This window comes from Coenobita brevimanus, chromosome 90 (genome assembly GCF_032717465.1).
Source record: "Coenobita brevimanus isolate Jiangsu-jjx chromosome 90, ASM3271746v2, whole genome shotgun sequence".
NCBI classification, from domain to species: Eukaryota; Metazoa; Arthropoda; class Malacostraca; order Decapoda; family Coenobitidae; genus Coenobita; species Coenobita brevimanus.
Genome location: NC_137043.1, coordinates 25,200,414 through 25,219,282, shown reverse-complemented (window position 1 = coordinate 25,219,282; position 18,869 = coordinate 25,200,414). Strand labels below are relative to the sequence as shown.

Here is an 18,869-nt window from a genome sequence, read left to right as displayed (position 1 = left end):
ATTTTCAGCCCGGGCCTTCAGAACCCAAAAATGGCCAAAACACGTAAAAATCCCCCCCAAATTCATTTTTTTTTTTTTTTCACCCATAATTTGAACTTGGTACGCAGTGCCAAAGAGCTGTGTTTACTCACGTCCCCTTTCCTCCTCCCCTCCTGGGCCTCCCCAGTTACCGCCTAACAATCATCTAGGCTAGATGCTCACCACAATGGATGCCGCATTGGCTCGTTTTTGTGAATAAACAGTGAATAAGCTGCAATACCCCGCCACTAATCCACATGGAAATTTACAGTGTTGAGCAGTGTTAAGAAATTAGATTTTAGAGTGCAAAGGAGGTGGTGGTTGACTCGGTAGAGTGACGGCCTGTAGTCCTAATTGACCGACCCAGGATCGAATCCTGGCTGGGGCAGGGAACAGTTTAAGGATTTGAATTTCCTAAAAAAAAAAAAAAGCAGACTCCTGATCTACCAGATGACCTGCCGACATGTCGTAAAAATACCCCCACTAATACCACTACACCATATGAGACATTGGCATTTATATAAATGCCTAAAAACCTCAAGTGAATGATAGACATACTCTGAAATTATATGAATAATCTTCATATTATGTATACATTCTCAGCTAATCAATCAATCTCAACCTACTGCATCCAAATATTACAATAAAAATTACTGAAGACAGCTGTGGGAGACGCCAGATTATAGTTCAAAGTCGACTACAGTGAGGCAGAAGCAAATTAATTATTGACTACAAGTGCAAATTATAAATATCCAAAGCCTAAGCTGTTGATAGTCCCCCATGAAATTAATTATTATAGTATTAATCAAATAATATTAAATATATGTACAGAATGACGGGGAATTGTCTTGAGTGCGAACTGTCCTGATGGTGGATCGTCCATGTTTTGATGGCGATCATAGCTTCACTGTATGTGGACATTTTCGCACCTCTACACCTTTTCGTACTGTTTAGACATGCCTCCCAAGTGCCCTGCATTATCTCCAGCATCGGGGGAGCCCGCTGCAAAGAAGAAGCAGCACTGTACTCTATCTTTGGAGAGGATATTGGAAACTGTAAGATGCCACGAGGAGGGGCAGGGAGTCTCGGAGATTGGGCGCACTTTAGGTCTTGCAGCTTCCACCGTTGGAACTGTGACCAAGAAAGAGGATGTGTACAAGAAAATGGCCACCTCATTCTCTACATCTACAGGTATTAATTACCTCTACAATTATTACTTACTTCAAAATAGGAGGGGTAAAGTTTAGGTGGGGGGACCGAGGGGGTCCTAGAACGCATCTCCCCCTTTCTATGTATATTTCAATGGGGAAAATTGTTCCGACATATGAAATTTCGAATTATGAAAGTTTTTTTTGGTCCCTATCCCTTTCGTTTATTGAGGACACACTGTATATACAGTATATAAATACTGTACTCTCTCTCTCTCTCTGTAAGCTCAATTATCCATCATCACAATATCCGGAACAATGCAGTATCTAGTGCTCTTTGCTTGGCTCTGTTGAACAACATCCCGTTTGGCAATATCCGGTGCCAATACAGGAGGCAATATGCAGTACTACGCATTTTTCGGCAGTAATACGTATCATCTTGTTCAGACACGGGACCCAATTGGCCTCCAGGTAGACCCCACAGCACTGCAACACACGCCAGCCAATCACAGTGCATTGTGGGAGCAGTCCATCCGACACACCAAGGCAACTCCCACTCCCCCGTGCCTCGCTCCTTGCCTTAGTGCTGTGACTTCCTTTGAGGCCCCTCAGTGCTTCATGCCCAAATGCTCTGAATACTGTACTCAAGATCTGTGTGATGGCCGAGCTTGTGGCTGTACACACACTAGGTGAGTACGATTATGATTATATTATGTACAGTACTGCTGTACTATATGTACATTCACGAGCACTAATTTCTGTTCAGGGGTGCCTCCTTCCTATTCCTGTATACCCAGGGAAAGAGGGAGGGGGGGAAATGAAACAAGCTCCAACCACCCCTATCCCGGCTTCCAACCCTCCCCCATACCCCTACCCAATCTCCTCCCCAGCCACCATTCTTAACTGACAGTTACATCTCAAGCTTACCTCATACTTGGTCACACTACTATTACACAAACATAAAACACTAGGATACGTAAAAAGTATATACAGTATACATATGGGCATACCTCGATATCTTGTGGTGTTGCATACTGGTGGGAGTGTTTCGGACAGTAGGTACGTTGGATATCGAAGCAATTTTCCCCATAAGATACTGAAGAAAAGTCAGAGATGCTTTCCTCACCCAAATCCAAACTCCCATATACCTTACTCACTCAACAGAGATTGACAGAAATGCCATAGGTAACGTTTTTGTCCTCATAAACAATAATACTGTTAAAAAATGGGACATCAAACATCACATATGCAGGAAGGCAATGCAAGAAAGTAAGGCAGTGGGAGATGAGGTGCAGAATGTGTTCCGGGCAATAGACACAGGGAGAGTGGAGATTGAAGACAGGCAGGCAGCGTGCTAGCAGGAATGGGGAGGGTGGGGGGGTAGGGAGTGAGACATGCCTGGCGGCGCTGACTCAGCAAACATGAGGAGAAATGAAGGAGAGAAGATAAATGAGGGTGATGGCACAACGAGACCAGAGAGAGACAAACCCACCCCCCTTCTCTCTCTCTCATACCCACACACACACACACACACACACACACACACACACACACACACAGGGAAACAGGGAAGAGGAAGAAACGGTTAGGTTCGTAAGACTCGAGAGAGACACGAACCTGGTGAGAGGAATATTAGGCAAGATTGACCCAGAAGGAGACAAGTGGGTAAAAGAAATTGAGGAAGTAAGGAAGATAGGGCCTTATAAGAAAGGGGAAACAAGACCAATGAGAGTCAAGTTTACATCAGAAAGTGTAATAAATGAGATACTTAACCCCTACACCGCGGGCTTGTTTACCAATAACTTGCGTGTGCCGCGGGGTTATTTGGGCTCCGACAGACTCTCAAAAAATATTTGCCAAAAATCAGTTATTAGTCCTAGAATAATAAAATTATATATGCTTATGGCACATACCTTCAGCTTTCTCCTGGAATGATTGTTGAGCCTTCGTCGGTTACCGTAGGACTTGTGGAGACCTCTGAAGTAGGGTAAAGAAGTCTCCACTTTACACTTCCCGACAACCCGTAATATGATTACCACAGCCAGATACAAACACTATAAACACTATTCTACAATTTTCAAGTAGTTTGGGATCCATACTAAAAAAAAAAACCACTGTAAAAGCAATGGAAATTACGAGCGTGTCTGATCGTCGCACTGGCACTAGTTCGCTCTTGGTAGTCTGTCATTTATTATTCATAAAACCCCTCACACTTTATATTTCTATTACTATATAACACTTATATATATCTATAGTCTTTATCCATAAGTTTCCTTCAGTAGTATTAGTTTATTGTCACTGTAGGGATTCAATTTCTTTCAGTAAAATACGTAGCATTCACTTTCTCGTCCTGTATACTGGCATTGAGAGTGAATGTCACTTTCATCTTCACTCTCATAACTCATAGCATTCAGACATGCTAGAGTGAAACTTTCACTTTCATTACTCCTAGGGTATATACTCGTATTCTTATAATACTACTCATTTACATTTCTATTTACGTTCTCTATTTTATTTACGTTATTTACATTTCTATTTTATTTACACTGTGTTGTGCACTGTCACTTGAAATAACTTATAAAACTATTTTCCATTGTTCACGTATATTTACATTCATTACTTTCACTTGCTGTTTACACATTATTTACACATTATTTACAATTCCACTTGCACTGTTTTACTCAATAGAAAGATCGTAGTCACTCTTTTATCAATTGTCAGCCCTTTACCTCTTTCCACACGAGGTTTAGTAGGGGGTAAAGGTCACAGGGCCATTTGCATGGGGGTGAAAAAAGGCCTTGAAGTCAGCAAGAAGAAACATACGTACTCTCGCTTCGGAAGTTTAGAGAGAACTGAGTGATAACGGAGGACCACCAGCGTAGAGGCCTGCTAGGGGTTATTCAGAGTTACCAATATTACTTCTTGAAACAGCTAAGTCTAGCACTGATATGATTGGCAGGAAATCTAGACAATACATTATAAATTTGGTAGTTCCAGGTGAATGTAAATATCACTTAGGTTGCTCCCTTCTCTCCTTACACGTATATTTATTACGAAAATAGATTAGAGGCCTACTTAGGAGATATATATATTCAGAGCTACCAATGTTATATCTTGAAACAGCTTTGTCTAGCACTGATATGATTGGCAGGAAATCTAGACAATACATTATAAATTAGGTAGTTCCAGGTGAATGTAAATATCACTTAGGGTTCTCCCTTCCCTCCTTACATGTATATTTATTACGAAAATAGATTATAGGGCATATTTCAAGGGGAAAAAAACAGCGAAAATTAGCGAACGAGTGCACGTGAGGTGTTGTCAGGTGATAATTAGCCAATTCCAGGTGTATGGCACTCTCACTTACCTTATTTCTTTCTTGTATATATTATTTGGTATAAGAATAGGACATAGGGCTTATTTCAATGGATGAAATCGGTGAAAAATTCCAGGGAAGATTTACTTAGCGTAGCACGGCCGGGCAGGCGAGAGGATAGGGTAATGGAGGGGGGGTAGGGAGGGGAGTCAAGAACGGGGAGAAATGGCTAAATTGTCAACAATGGATGGGAGTACAGGTGAGATTAGGAGTGCTGACTAGTGTTGGACATTGGCAGTACCGATAGATGATACAAGCACCCACTTGGAAGCCCGGGTGAATTCAAAATAACACAGAATCACAAAAGCGACGCCCCGCGGTATGATCCCTTGCTCCCAAGCGTCACGAAAGTGACGCCCCGCGGTCAAGGGGTTAAAGTGACCTGGAAATTAAGCAAAGAGGCGGGGATGGAAAATATTATAATAAGAAAAGATCTGAATGAAGAAGAAAGAGAAGTTTTAAAATCATTAAAGGAAGAAGAAAAGGAAAAAAATGATAAGAGGACAGAGGAAGAATGTAATACCTTTTTTTGGAGAGTATTGGATATGAAAGTAAGGAAATGGTATTTAAGGAATTAGAAGTGAAGGAAACTAGGGGGGATGGCTGTGAAAGACCAGAAGTTGAGGAAGTGGTACGGACAGAGAGTAGGAGAGAAGAGGGTATTAAAAACGTCAAAAATAATTTGAAGGTGATATATACTAATGTTGACGGTTTCATATCGACAAGGATCAAAATTAATGATTTCTTGACAGAACATGAACCTGATGTCATGTGCTTTGTAGAGACCAAATTAAGAGAAGATATTGATGTTCATTTGGGAGATGGTAAATACAAACTGTTGAGAAAAGACAGAAAAGAAAAAAAGGGAGGAGGAGTGATGATAGCAGTGAAGAACAACATAAATGTAGATACTGTGGAAATGGGAGAAGGCAGGGCTGAAGTGATATATATGAAATTAGAAACTGGAGAGAATGTTAACCCTTTCCTGCACGGTAAGTTTCAGCAAGTTTTCTGGTGCAGGAATTTTCACTACGAAGTCGCCCGGCCGGGGAGCGCGCGCGCGGCAAATTTGAGCAAATTTGAGCGAATGAAACACATTCTTGCCTTATTTTCGCCACCCAAAAATCCATGTATTCCCATGAAACCTATCTCCAGGTATGCATGGATGTTTGTTCTATCTGATAAACATGACCAAAACACAGGAAAACACCAGCAAAAAAAGTTATTAGCCCTGGAAGCATGGTCGAGTAAACTTTTTTCACTTCCCAACATTGCCGTTTGAAGGTTTTCCATCATACAGGAAAATGATCTAATAAGGTTTTTATAGAGAATTTCATCAGCTTTCTAATGAAACCAATCTGGTTGAGATATGATGTATACTTTTCGAGAAAATGGCCAAAAACTGAGAGCCATTTTTGGAAAAATTTCACTGACCTCTGAGAGCAAAGTTTTCCCAGGCACCTTATGTTTTTATTACATAGTAATATGCCCCAGTTATCCAGCTTTCCCACTGTGACGGGAAAACCCCACATGCCTCATAGATCTCGAGTATATTGAAAAAAAGTACTAGGCACTCCGTGCGTGATTGACTTTCGTGATGCGCGCAAGGCGTACGCAATGTTCCCGTCTACGTAACAACGAATTCTTATCAGAAATATTACATATTTATGTATTGTACATATGTAGAATTTCCTGCTCTTCATCATGGTTCAAAGGTGAAATCGATACGTCCAATAGTTTCTGAGTAATTGGCAGAGAAACAGAGAGTATTACTACGAGCATTTTTCAATGGTAACAGCCGGGAAGAGACACTCATTTCCACCGCCTTTTCTCGCACAAAACGTAACATAATGCTTACATTTTGGTATTGATCATACGTAGAATTTAGTGGTATAGATCATGGTTGTTACAGAAAATCGATGTCTAATAGTTTTCGAGTAACTGGCCGACAAAGTGAGGTTAGTACTCCGAGCGCTTGTCACCGATAACAAACGCGAGGAAAAAGAAAAAAACCCTCGCCTTTTACCCCCCAAAACGCTACCAATGGCTTACATTCAGGTATTGATTATACATAGAATTTAGTGGTATTGATGATGGTTGTAACAGAAAATCGATGTCTAATAGTTTTCGAGTAATTGGCCGACAAAGTGAGGTTATTACTCCGAGCAAATGTCACTGATAACAAACGCGAGGGAAAAAAACATTTCCCTCGCCTTTTATCCCCCAAAACGCTACCAAAGGCTTACATTTTGGTATTGATCATACGTAGAATTTAGTGGTATTGATGATGGTTGTAACAGAAAATCGATAACTCTAATAGTTTTCAAGTAACTGGCCGACAAAATGATGTTATTACTCCGAGCGCTTGTCACACAACAACCGCTAGGAACAAAAACATTTCGCTCACCTTTTACCCCCCAAAACGCTACCAAAGGCTTACATTCTGGTATTGATCTTATGTAGAATTTAGTGGTATTGATGATGGTTGTAACAGGAAATCGATAAGTCTAATAGTTTTCGAGTAATTGGCCGACAACGTGAGGTTACTCTTCCGATGGCTACCAACTTTTACACACACTGTTTTTTCCTTGCACACCTGCCTGAAGACTATGCTACTAACTTTTTTTTCCCCCTATCTGTACAGACTGTTACATCTTCCATGGATGTTTTTCTGTTGTTATAACCTACTACACATAAACATAACTCTTCTATAGTTACTGCTGTGGAGATTTACTTTCTTTCATATGTGTAATCTGTAGGAGAAAATGGTTATTTGTCTGAAAGTTGGAGAGGTAATGGTAATAGATTATTACATATATCAACAAAATTTGCAGAACTCACTTCCTCCAGGGGTGTTGATCCAGTTAGACCAGGAATTTGAAGATGAGGAGTTATGTAGTGTGTGGGTGTGAGTCAGCTTCTCCCTGAGAGTATGAGGCAACGCTATTTTTAGCACACACCACACTCGTTCACGGAAACTCGCAGCTTGTTTGACGTATATTTCATACAATTCCATATGCATTTACACTATCATAATCACAATAATTCCAGCCCTAAAACACCGGTAATTCTCCCCTCCCAACTTCAGGTTTGCCCCTTCACAATACTCTGTTTCATGCCACACGTAACGCTTGCTGGCTCCATAATTTCACCAAGCCATCCATGGTATGTTTCACACAATATATATTTATGCCTTGGCTTCATTTATATACGTATTTCCACTCATGCCATACGGCCTACGGGGGGGCGGAGTGGCGAAACGCCGCTACACTGACCATGCGTCTGGCTCCAAGACCCAACGATTGCGAACGGCCAGAATTGCTTTTCAATACATATATGTATGTTCCATCGACAATATCACGTCACTATATGTTCACATACAATGTATTATCTCACTGAGTCAATAGGGCCTTTGCCTTGGGCGAGAGGGGGAGAATTATGGACGATTTAAAGGGAACCACGAGCTGTCAAACACCACCGCCTGACTGCTCAACAAACACTGAGGTTGGAGGGAGCGGGCTGAGGTAGATAAGGCAAAGCAGCGTTGCCAATGACTTACCTCTAGAGAGCTTTGGCGACCCTATGACGCGCCCAAAAATCGCGCAAATTGGCCTATAAGTTTTTTTCTGAAGAATATTTTTGTGCCTAAACCACGCGATTCGAGTGACTGTGCAAGACCTAGTGCAAGGCGACATCACGCGAATCGCGTGAGTGCGTCTGGGAGGGTTAAGAGAGATATCGCGGTAGTGTATGTTCCCCCAAAGACGAGAGCATGGAAGGATGACGAATACCATGAGATGTTGTCAGATATGGCTAGCTATTTACAAAAAATAATTGAGAAAAGCAATAATATAATTTTGGTGGGTGACTTTAACTGTAAAGAGGTGAACTGGGAGGAATGGTAATCAGGAGGTGGCGAGGATTCGTGGGGCACTATGTTATTAAATATAATAATGAATAATGTGATGACGCAATGGGTCAAAGAAGAGACACGGTTTCAAGGTGAGGACACACCAGCAAGGTTAGATTTACTGTTCACCAAAAAACCCGATGTAATAGAATCATTGAAATATCTCTGTCCTTTAGGAAAAAGTGATCACGTGGTCATTGAGTTCCAGATGTTAATAGGGAACGTTGAGCCAAGAGACGAGCTTCATAGACAGGGAAGATACAACTTTGGGAAAGCAAAATTTCACCGGATTGAGAAACTTTTTTGAAAATGCGGATTGGAGAAAATTCAGAGAAACAAGAGCGATACAGAGGAAGTGGGATATCTTTCTAGACCTCTATAATTTGGGAGTGGAAAAATTTGTACCAAGAGTAAGAGGGAAAGGAAACAGGAAAAAGGAGTGGTTTAATAGAAGGTGTATGATAGCAAAAAAAGAGAGAGATAAGGCATGGAACAATTGGAGAAAGAGAGGTAACAACAGAACAAAGGAAGAATATAAAAGAACAAGAAATGAATACACAAGAATACGTAGAGAAGAAGAAAGGAATTTTGAAAAAGGTATAATAGACAAGTGCAAGGATGAACCTAAACTGTTTTATAGATTTGTTAGTGGCAAACTGAAACAAAAGGAAGGAATTACCAAACTGAAAGTAGAAGGAGAGGTCTTTAACCCCTTAACCGCGAGGTGTCACTTTCGTGACGCTCGGCCACAATGGATCATACCGCGGGGCGTCACTTTTGTGATTCTGTGTTATTTTGAATTATCCCGGGCTCTCAAGTGGTGGCTTGTATCATCTATCAGTACTGCCAATGTCCAACACTAGTCGCACTCCAAATCTCATCTGTACTCCCATCCGTTGTTGACAATTTAGCGATTTTACCCCCTTCGTGACTCCCCTCCCTACCTGCCCTCCATTACCCTGTCCTCTCACCTCCCACACCCCGCTGCGCTACGCAAATTTCCCCCGGATTTTTCCACAGATTTCATCCATTGAAATAAGCCCATACCACGTTGAGAACACCGCTTCCCGTCCGATCAGCGAAGTTAAGCAACGTTGGGTCTGGTTAGTACTTGGATGGGTGACCGCCTGGGAACACCAGATGCTGTTGGCATAACTCCCTATGTGTCAAGTGGGGTAGTGGAGGATTAGTGCCCCTCCCTGTAAAATAATTAACTCTAAGCCCTTGGCCACCCTGTTTGGGATACATGGTGTCTGGCAATGAATGAATGAAATGAAATAAGCCCTATGCCCTATACTTATACAAAATAATATATACCAAAAAAAAAACAGGTAAGTGATAGTGTTATACAAAAAGGAATTGGCTAATTATCACCTGACAAAACCTCACGTGCATTCATTCGCTACATTACCACGGTAATTTCCCCTTTGAATTATGCCTTGTAATCGATGTCTGTAATGAAAATATATATCAGAAAGGAAGGGAGAAGCCTAAGTGACATTTACATTCACCTGGAACTACCTATTTCTTTATGTATTGCCGAGATTTTCTACCTATAAAAAATTAGCATGTAAGTTAGCAGCAGTCAGCGTAAGTGTCATTGTCAACCCTTCCCTTCTCAGATAAGCCGCGGCATTTAGTTCCTTGTCCTCCGCTGTAGAGAAACAATGTCGCACTTGCGCCCCGCCATTCCTGCCGCTTCTGCGCCCATTGCAAAGGGCCCCGTGACCTCTACCCCTAAGAAAAGTAGTGAGGCACGCAGGAAAGGCCTTAGCGACTCTGCAGTGGCACGTGAACTGGCAGAATTGTCCATGGTTATGATGGACAGTGACTTTGACGATTCGGGTGAATCTTGTGATGAGCCGGGTGAGGTTATCGTGCCAGAAACAGCTACAACGAGTGCTTCAGTGTCAGAATTAGTGTCTAGCTCCAAGGGAAAGGAGCCTTTAGTGCAGCAAGGACAGGAATTTGGGAAGGGAGTGAAAAGGCGGCGTGTTAGTCCCAGAACAATGCCCCCACGTGACCCAGCCCGCCATGAGTCACAAGTGCATTCACCTCCCCATTCCCCGAGCCCCACTTCACTCATTTCTCCATCATCATCGGCTGAGTTATCTCCGGAGTCTTCGTCATCGGAGTCACCACCAGCATCAACAGTGAAGGCAGGCCGTAGAGGTAGAGGTAAATCAAGGAGAGTGAAAAGTAGTGTAGCTAGTAGGGTAAGGGCTGCTAGTGCTGTACGGCAACCTAGGGTCAGCGCGAGTGACCTTGACCGAGATAAATCTGCCTCACAGCCAACCTCCACCACCACCACCACCACCCGCCCTACACCGCCACGACAGGGAATCCTGGACACCTTCGCGTGGACGGAAGGGTCAGATTTTGTGCCAGAAAATTTAGTGTTTGATGAGAGCTCCTCAGGAGTTCAGCCTGCCTTCACTATGGACGAAAATGCTGAGTGTGTCGACTACCTTTTGGCCTTCCTAGATGACGAAGTCATGCAGCACATATGTGATGAGACCAACAGGTATGAATCACAACGTGCTGCAAGTGGTACAGGTGCAGCCAAGATGCAACAGTGGTCCATGCTGGGAGTGCAGGAGCTGGATGTGTTCTTTGCCCTCATGCTTCTGATGCCACACTCCAAGAAGCAAGAGTTGGAAGAATACTGGTCCATGGACCCCTTACTACCCTCACCCACCTTCAATAAGTACATGGCCAGAGATCGCTTCCGGAACATCATGGGAAACCTGCACTTTGCCGACAACGATGTACCTTCCCAAACCGACCCACTCTGGAAGATCCGGGAGATTCTGAGCAGAATGAAGGATAAGTTTATGTCATTCTTCCACCCCTTTCAGAAGGTTGTCACTGACGAATCCTTGGTTTTGTTCAGAGGACGTCTTCGGTTTGTTCAGTACATTCCAAGCAAACGCCATCGCTTTGGAATTAAGTTCTTTGTACTGTGCGACTGAAAGACGGGGTACATCCTTGACTTCGTCATACATTCAGCCAGCACTGTCGATCTGGATAAAACAAACCCCCTTGGCTTCTCAGGCTGTGTAGTGAAAGTGTTCCTGGAAAAGTATTTTGCTGGGAATCATGGGCTGTATACAGACAACTACTAAACAGCACTGAAACTTGCCAAATACCTTTCTGAGCACGGCATTGGCTCCTGCGGCACTGTGAAAAGTAATCGTGCCCACTTCCCCAAATTCCCAGAGGCAGGAACCTTGCAGCGAGGAGACGTGCACCTACGCAAGTCTGAGAAGATGCTGGCAATATGGTGGCATGACAAGAGGGTCGTGCACATGCTCACCACTGTGCATAAGGGGGAGATGAGAGACAGTGGGAAGGTTGACCGTAGGACAGGCGAACCTGTGATGAAACCTGATGCTGTGTTGGACTATAATATCAACATGCGGCTGGTGGACAAGTCCGACATGATGATTGGCGAGATCGACTGCCTCAGGAAGAATACTAGGTGGTACAGGAATGTTTTTCTGCATCTCATAGATATGACGATGCTGAACGCCTTCATCCTGTACAAGATGAAGGTCAAGCCACCCAAGTCCTTCTCCCTGAGGTTGTTCGCCAGGACTTGTGTCCAGCAGCTGCTGGAAAGATATGGTAGGGTGACAGCAGCAACTCCAAGGCGCCATCCAGTAACACTTCCCAACCGACTTGAGCAGAGGGCGTATATGGATCAGCACAAACTTGAGCTTATGCCTGCCACAGGGAAAAGGAAGGCTGCGATTCGCAGGTGTCAGGTATGTGCACATACCACCTGCCGCACACTTGAGCACAAACGCACCTCTTGGCAGTGCGCTGAGTGCCAGGTTCCCCTCTGTGTTACCTGCTTCTTCGATTACCACAGCCAGAAGCAGTTCTAACAGTGTAAGTGTGAAAACAGAATAATTTGGAAATAATGTGTAACTAATGTGTAAATAGCAGGTGAAAGCAATGGATGTTCAGTACATATGATTGAACAGTGTATTATAGTTTTATCTTACTGAAAGTGACAGTGAATAACATAGTGTAAGTAAAATAGAAGGGTAAATATTGAAAATAGAATAGAAAATGTAAATAGTAATGTAAGTACTGTAATTAGTAATATAAGAATATGAGTACAAATAATTTATGTTATAACAGTGAAAGTGAATCCATGGCTCTCTACGTATTTTACTGAATGAAAAATTGAATGACTTAGTGACAATAAACTAATACGACTGAAGGAAACTTATGGAGAAAGACTCCAGATATATATAAGTGTGATATAGTAATAGAAATATAAAGTGTGAGGGGTTTTATGAATAATAAATGACAGAGTACCAAGAGCGAACTAGCGCAAGTGCGACGATCAGACGCACTCGTAATTTCCATTGCTTTCACAGTGTTTTTTTTTTTGGAGTATGGATCCCAAACTACTTGAAAATCATAGAATAGTGTTTATAGTGTTTATATCTGGCTGTGGTAATCATATTACGGGTTGTCGGGAAGTGTAAAGTGGAGACTTCGTTACCCTACTTCAGATGTCTCCACAAGTCCTACGGTAACCGAAGAAGGCTCAACTAACATTCCAGGAGAAAGCTGAAGGTATGTGCCATAAGCATATGTAATTTTATTATTCTAGGACTAATAACTGATTTTTGGCAAATATTTTTTGAGAGTCTGTCGGAGCCCGAATAACCCCACGGGACACGCAAAACATTGGTAAACATGCCCGCGGTGTAGGGGTTAAGGATGCGGCAATGCAAGCAGAAATAATGAACAAATGTTTCCAGTCAGTTTTCACTAAAGAAAAGGAGCTTGTGGAAGGGGAGGGGGTGATTAGAAATGTTCCGGTGATGAAAGATATAAGAGTGGAGGTACAGGAAGTGTATAAGTTACTGGAAACTCAAGATGTAAGGAAAGCCCCAGGACCTGATGGAATTTCTAATTGGGTACTGAAGGAATGCAGAGAACAACTGGCAGATAAAATTCACAGTTTAATCGTATGCTCACTGGAAGAGGGGAAAGTGCCACAAGAACGGAAGAGGGCAAATGTGGTACCAATTTACAAGGGAGGAAACAGGGAAGAACCCCTGAATTATAGACCAGTGTCTCTAACCAGCATGGTTGCAAAATTGTGTGAGAGAATCCTGAAAGACAGATGGATAAAATATCTGGAAGAGATGAATATTTTGGCTGAATGTCAGTTTGGATTCAGAAGTGGAAGGTCATGTGTTTCTAACTTGTTGAGCTTTTACTCAAGAGCGATTGACGTGGTACAGGAGAGAGATGGTTGGGTGGATTGTGTGTACTTAGACTTAGAGAAGGCCTTTGACAAGGTACCTCATAAGAGATTAATGTGGAAACTACAATATATAGGAGGACTAAAGGGGAAACTTCTGGAATGGATGAGAGACTTTTTAAGAGACAGACAAATGAGGACAGTAATAAAGGATAGGATGTCTGGATGGAGGGAAGTAACAAGTGGAGTCCCTCAAGGCTCAGTGTTGGCGCCAGTAATGTTCCTGATTTACGTAAATGATATGGTAGATGGAGTGAACAGTTATGCAAGTCTGTTTGCTGATGATGTAAAGATCTTGAGGAAGGTAGAGGTTGAGGAGGATTGTAAAATACTGCAGGAGGATTTGGATAGGATACACAATTGGAGCCGGACGTGGGAAATGAAATTTAATGTAAAGAAATGTAAAATATTGGAAATGGGTAAAAGTACCAGGAGGCCATCACTGAATTATTTGTTGGGTAATGAATTAATCACAAAAAGGAGAGAAGAGAAAGATCTGGGAGTGCTGGTCCAAGACAGTTTGTCACCAGAAAAGCACATTAACAAGATAGTTGGAGAGACTTATAAACTCTTGACTAACATAAGAGTAGCATTTCATTATATGGATGAGGAGATGATGAAAAAATTGATAGTGGCCATGATCCGCCCCAGGGCAGAATATGCAGCGGTAGTGTGGTCCTCACACAAAAAGAAAGAGATAAACAAGATTGAGAGAATACAAAGAACAGCAACCAAGATGGTCCCCAGTCTGACAGACCTGTCATACAGAGAGAGGCTGGAAAAACTGGATTTGCCTTCCTTAGAGGAAAGGAGAAAGAGGGGAGACATGATTGCAGTGTTCAGGACCATGGTGGGAGTAGATAAAATTGACAAAGAAGATCTGTTTGTATGGGATAAGAAAGCAACAAGAGGACACGGAATAAAATTGAAAAAGTCAAGCTGCTTGAAGGATATCAAGAAATATAGCTTTCCTTACAGAAGTATAGACTTATGGAATAGCCTGGACAAAGAGATCGTCCAGTCTAAAAACTTAAACGAGTTTAAAGCTAAATTCAACTTATTGAGAAACAGCGACGGAAACCCACGAGCATAGTACATTCCATGTATATCACAATTAGGTATATTAGGTAAATACTTAAATATTTGGAACGACTTAGACAAAGAGGTGGTGCATGAGAAAAACATTCATATGTGTAAAGGTAGACTTGATAAATGTGGATATGGAGACAGGACAACACGAGCATTGCTCAATTCCTGTATACTACAAATATGAAAATACAAATAGGTAAATACACAAACATCCTCCTTTTGTCTGAATCTTCATTCACTTCTGCTTTCCTTCTACTACAACTTTCACATCCTCCTTCATCTCATTATCTCTCTCTGTTTCTTCCTTTCCTCCCTCTTGTACATCCTTCACACTCTCCCTCTTTTGCTTTCCCTTTTGTCCCTCCTTCTCCAATCTTCCCTCCCTACTTAGCCTTACTGTCTCATGTTTCTTGCACCTTCTTTCCCTCCCCCAGCGTTATTTTCTTCCCTCCCTCTCTCTTCTTTCCATCCTCCTGCTTCTCACAGCTTCTTATCATCCCTCCCTTCCCCTTCTTTTCACCCTCTTTTTCCTTCCCTCCCTTCCCCTTCTTTTCACCCTCTTTTTCCTTCCCTCCCTTCCCCTTCTTTTCACCCTCTTTTTCCTTCCCTTCCTCCCTAATCTCTCTCTCTTTCTCCCTGTTTTCTTCTCTCCCCCTCACTTTCTTCCTCTCTCCCTCCCCTGTTTTCTTTTTCTTCCCTCCCCCTGCTTTTCACACTATATCCTCTCCCCTTCCCTCTTCTTCTCATGTTTTCTTTCTTTCCCTCTGTCCCTCCCAGTTCTCTCTCCCTTCTCTCTATTTCTCCCACTATTTTTTTTTCTCCCTTCACTTTCTTCCTCTTTCCCTCCCTCTTTCTTTTCCCTTCCTTTGCTTCTCACACCTCCTTACTCCCTCCCTCCCTCCTCCTTCTTCTTCTTCTTCTTCTCTTACTCTCTTTTCTTCCATCCCTTCCTCCCTATTCTCTCTCTCTCCCTCAGTTTTTTTCTCTTCACCTCACACTCCCCCTCTCTCCACCTCCCCTGTTTTCCTTTCCTTTCGTTCCTTTGTCCTTTTTCACTCTCTATGCTTCTCACATTTTATCTTCCCACTCTCTTCTCATACTGTATTCTCTTTCATTCCCTTCCTCTATCCCCTTTTGCTTTCTTCTCTCCCGCTCATATTCTCCCTCTCTCCCTCCCCATGTTCCTTTTCTTCCCACAGCTAGTGTGGGGGGCAGCTGGGGACAGGGGATGAAGTGAGGGGATGGTGGTAGGACAGGGACAGCGGTGCACACTAACACATTATCAGGCTTTCAAAATGTTCTTTCCATCTGGTCTTTACTTCATCCCCATGGGTTAATAATCTACCACTTAAATCCTTGACACTTTGACATTTCTTTCCACTGTCCATCCATCCATCCATCATCCAATCCAATGTTGCCCCATGAGGAGAAATAAGAGACCGGGACTGGGCAAGTTGGTCCTGACACTTAAGATGAGAGTGACCCGCCTCACTCATCCCTGAGTGGCATTACATGAGCAGTAAACCCCAACCATCCCTTGGATACAAACTTGCACCGACTCAATCCAATTGGAACGCCGTAATTACTCACGAAACCACCAGGTGCCATAATTTGATTATATGGTTACCAAACAGTGTAGTAAATGGTTTCCTGGTGTACAGGATACCATTTGGCTTGTCACTCAGTGTTGAGTCACCCATAAGCAGAAGGAAGAGGAAAGAATCACTTCTACATTTCTGCACCTCTTTCCAGAATAACTTCCAATTTTCAGCATAATTAGCATTCATTTTTCTTCCTAGATCACCATTTACCTCCTTCTTTTTCCTCATCGCTAGTCTCTTTACGTGCTTCTTGGCCTCAAAATATTCAGTTCTTACTTAAATTGAACCCCTGTCCTGTAACCACTCTGGCCACTCCTTCCTCTTTTCCTCCACTGCTCTCTTAACCTCTTCATCCCACCATGCCGTACCTATCTTCTTTGTTATTACTCTTGCCACACCACACACCGCTCGAGCATTCCTACCTATGCAATCCTTATATAAATATATATATATATATATATGTATATATATATATATATATATATATATATATATATATATATATATATATATATATATATATATATATATATATATATATATATATACACACATGCATATAGTGTATATTAACCTGTAGAAAGCAACAGGACTCATTTGGGACTTATCAGAGTCGAGAGTGACAGGCCTCAAATGAGCAGAATTTTCAAAGGTGTACCAAATGCCACGAGGAGTAGGTGGATGAAATTTGTATGGGAAATAGGAGCAGGTGGCAACTCTCGATACCACCCACGCACTGCCCCATATACGCTCAGAATACGCATGTGTGGACACCATGGATCGCACACGTAAATTTTCCTCCCAGTGGCGCCGCCAACTCCTCATCAGGGACTAGGGTTTCTGCACACACACACAATGAGAGAGAGAGAGAGAGAGAGAGAGAGAGAGCGAGAGAGAGAGAGAGAGAGAGACAGACAGACAGACAGACAGACTGAGGGAGAGATAAAGGAGATCTGCACACACACACACACAAACACACACGAGAGAAAGAGAGAGAGAGAGAGAGAGGGGGGGGAGAGAGAGATACGAGTAAATTGTATAATAACATGCTCTGTCGGCAGTGCGTACGGTATTTTATCGTAGTCTGAAAGAGGGAGGGAGGGAGGGAGGGAGGCAGGGAGGGGGAGGGAAGGGGAGAGCGAGAGAGAGAGAGAGAGAGAGAATAAATACAGGAATGGTACAAGCAGTGTCCCTTTGAATGACGAGATAAGGCATAACATCAGTCCCCCTTCTTTCTCTCATTCTCCATTCCTTCCTTCCTCTCTCGGAGAGAGAGAGAGAGAGAGAGAGAGAGAGAGAGAGAGAGAGAGATAACACATACAGGAATGGTACAAGCAGCATCCCTTCTAATAACGAGACAAGGCATAACATCGGTCCCTCTTCTCTCTCTCATTCTCCATTCCCTCACTCCTCTCTCGGAGAGAGAGAGAGAGAGAGAGAGAGAGAGAAAATAAATACAGGAATGGCACAAGCAGCGTCCCATCGAATGACGAGATAAGGCATAATATCGATCCCTCTTCACTCTCTCTCATTCTCCATTCCCTCCCTCCTCTCTCAGAGAGAGAGAGAGAGAGAGAGGGAGAGAGTTATGGGTAAATTGTATAATAATGTATACTTTGTCGGCAGTGCATAAGGTAATTTATCATAGTCTGAGAGAGAGAGAGAGAGAGAGTTACAAGTAAATTGTACAGTAACGTAAGCTTTGTCAGCAGTGCGTAAGGTAATTTATCGCAGTTAGAGAGAGAGAGAGAGAGAGAGAGAGAGAGAGAGAGGTACGAGTAAACTGTATAATAACGTATGCTTAGTCGGCAATGAGTAAGGTAATTTATCGCAGTTAGAGAGAGAGAGAGAGAGAAAGAGAGGAGGTTGATGATACAATAATCACGGGATCCTTGCCCAAGGCCATGGTAAATATAGGCTGCTAGACAATGCCCTTCCTTACCTCACTCACCGTGGGTGGTGGGCTGCTCATGCCATCAGCTGTTCATCTTCTGGCCATTTTATCTAACCACCATGTGACTTTATGTGGTCATATATATATAAATTGCCGGATGCGCGCGAACATTTCCAAGACTATGATGTGTGTTTCATTCAATTCTGTAAGACTCGAAATTTCGGCCAAGCTGTTGCTTGGCGGCAGGTACCTATGGAACCATGGTCGCTCTCCACGGGTGAATACAGTACAGTAAAAGCAAACTCTCAATTATCAAGCATACAGTGGCCAAAGGGGTGTCAGAAGGTGATGAACTAATGAAAACTGATGTACAGTACCCTCACATCCAGTATCTGTTTGTCCAGTACTGTTCTCGTCCAGTATGGTCGGCAAAAAAATTAAATAATTTATTACTGTCATATGGATTTGCTGGGTTAGTACAGATCCGCCGCGTAAAGTGGGCCAAGTCCTAGGAGTTCTTCTCCAGTACTGACGTTCTGCGTC

General features: G+C 42.7%; 1 protein-coding gene and 1 pseudogene across 1 annotated transcript in view; one reads left to right on the top strand and one right to left on the bottom strand.

Annotated features, from left to right (window-relative positions):
• CysRS-m (cysteine--tRNA ligase-like protein, mitochondrial) overlaps positions 1 to 18,869 on the bottom strand; it is a 245,783-nt gene that overhangs the window by 134,866 nt on the left and 92,048 nt on the right. The window lies entirely within an intron of this gene.
• LOC145411790 (5S ribosomal RNA) lies at positions 9,485 to 9,604 on the top strand (annotated as a pseudogene).